Consider the following 2,540-nt stretch of genomic DNA (forward strand, 5'->3'; position numbering starts at 1 on the left):
CAGCAGCTGTGCTATCGTCTTGTCAGGCGGTGCGTCCAGTATATGTTACAAAGACAGAAATAGCGGCCTCAACAGGTGTTGCGCCCTTTGACACGGCGCGTCTTTTGGGTGCGAAAATACGGTATACATTTTTGCTTAGAGAATGATTTTTCCCCTAACACTTATGGGATGAGTATGTGTTTATTTTTTTAAATAAAAACAAAAATAAGATAACATCTCAATCTTTGCCTCACCTCCAAGTTTTTTCTTGCCGGCGGAAGTCAAACAAAAAGACAGTGCCTCTTCCATCCATCTTCCTGCGTTGAGATTTATCAGAATCTATCAATTTTCCTCTGTACTCCATAATAAAGAATAAAGTCGTCTTTCCTGAAAGGGGCCTTGGTAAATACTCCTCGACCTAGTTAACAGGGAAATCAAGATAGCTTCGTCATATTTTTAAGCACACAAATAAGGAGTCATCATATTCATTTGGGCCACTATACTAATGTAGGGTGGTTTGAAACATTGCTTCTTGTGAGGGATAGAGCAGAGCCCTTCTTTATGATTTTAAAGGAACAGACCAGCCAAAATTCATTTTCCAGCATTGCATTAGCCAGTATGTATTAGGACTGAAAGTACAAATGTCAATGGCACCTGGTTACGTAAAAAAAAAACTTTAAGATTATTTAGTTTCATAACAATGACATACACTGTATACACAGTCATATTGGATCGCGTCACGTGATCTCTGTGACGTATAACGTGCTTTACACTAGACTATCAATATCGGACTTGTTCACCGGTCTATTGTGGTATAAAAATGCCGGAGGGCGTCATCAAGTACAGCCTTAATTTAGATAGAACTCCTACCATCAGGTTTCACGCTCACTGAAATAACTTGAAACTGACAAAAGAAAAGGTCAAGACACTCTTAATGTAAAATAACCACTTAAAAAACGATGTCAGCTTGGTTATCAGAAAACAATAATATATCTTAGCAAAAGCGTTAACATCATACCTTTAAATGAGTTTATATACTTCGCTTCTAACTCTGCAGTCTTGTCCAGACCCTTGACTGCATGTTCAATAGTATCCTGCTTTGGGGACTTCCTGCATCTCAGGGAAGGCATTGTTTATTCTATAAAGAAAAAAGACAGTTTTGTGTTGAGAATTATTAATACTATAGGCTAAATGGAGTTTTAACAATATCAGTGTAAGAAAAATAAATTATAAATTAAAAAAATATCAATCCCTCCATCCCAATTAACGATTTCAACCATAATAGTTTATATTGAAGTTTAAACAACAGACAGACAGATTTATGCAGTGTGACTACAAAAATCTTACCAAAATTGCATTCACAGTAACCTTTGCTTTAAGAATCATGTAATTAACCAGTGAACATCGTGTCTTACACAAAAATTAATGACAGAAATTATCATGGTACTTGCATTCTGTTGTTCTATAACAAAAGTGCAAGCTGTTAGCTCCGCAAAGCTAACGCAACAAGCTAGCGTCCCTCGTGCTCACATTCAATGCAAACCTGACCACCGGATGAAAATACGCGTCGGTTTAGTTCTTTAAATGAGTAAAAGCACCATGACGTTTTATAATTATTCAATGCTTAACTGGAGCTCGTCAATTATGTCGATGTAGGAGCACATGTTTGCTAGGCCAGTGTTGTAGGCCCACATCCATGGTGCTACTTTGTATAGTGTTTTCCACACAACTATCTCTAACCATGAACAAATGCACTCGAGGCATGTTTTGAATAAAAACAAACGAAAAACACTTACCTCTCCGTTTCAACAGCAGTTCGAACTTCGAAGTGGTGATATTCTCCAGCGTTAAGCACCTGCTCGAACTGCGAATAGGTCAAATTCAACAGCGTCTTTTTTCTGTCTTAATAAGGACGCGATGAGAGGAGGAGCGCTTGCCTTTTCGTCAGCACGCCCCGCGCGGGTGGTGCTGCTTTATCACTCTCTATCTGTGCCCGCCCGCCGGCATGTCGATAGAAAAATAATATTCCTTCAAACATTACTTTCATCTTCTTAACGTTTTGTAGTGAATTTAACAGGTTCACCATTTTTTTCAAATACACCAATGGAAAACAGGTCTTAATTGAGGAAACATACAAAGAGCGTCTCACAAACACCTTATGATGAGCAATGTAATTTGATCACGTTTTTTGTCACTGCCTGGACGTCGGTTCACTGGCCTGGTGGCAGTGGCTTGTAGACACTGTCACTGAGTGGGAACGGATCTCAAGGTGGGTCAAACTAACCCAAGCAGTGGATCGGTCCGTTTTTTAAATTTATTAATTTTTTTATTTTATGTATTTATTTATTATTTAATACAAGGGCTTCGGCTCACTACCAGTGGGCGGGACCAAAGAATTTGGGTTTCCTTTGAGCTAGGAGGCAGTCAAAGGCAGTCCAATCCCCGGCAACATAAAGCGCCTAGCTCTGGGGACATGGAATGTCATTTCTCTGGTAGGGAATGAACCCGAGCTGGTGTGTGACTAGACCAGTGGTTCTCAATTATTTCCTGTCATGCCCCCC

At 39.5% G+C, this 2,540-nt stretch overlaps 1 long non-coding RNA gene across 1 annotated transcript; it reads right to left on the minus strand.

Annotated features, from left to right (window-relative positions):
* Positions 1–281: 281 nt before the first annotated feature.
* On the minus strand, positions 282–1,917 carry LOC148315796 (uncharacterized). Its single transcript, XR_015840564.1, has 3 exons — positions 1,776–1,917; positions 998–1,117; positions 282–397 (listed from the first exon to the last, which is right to left on the minus strand). It is a non-coding gene; the product is annotated as an uncharacterized LOC148315796 (long non-coding RNA).
* Positions 1,918–2,540: the final 623 nt, after the last annotated feature.

Source organism: Idiotropiscis lumnitzeri, unplaced genomic scaffold (assembly GCF_059441095.1).
Source record: "Idiotropiscis lumnitzeri isolate Australia: NSW breed Sydney's pygmy pipehorse unplaced genomic scaffold, RoL_Ilum_1.0 HiC_scaffold_38, whole genome shotgun sequence".
In the NCBI taxonomy this organism is placed as follows: Eukaryota; Metazoa; Chordata; class Actinopteri; order Syngnathiformes; family Syngnathidae; genus Idiotropiscis; species Idiotropiscis lumnitzeri.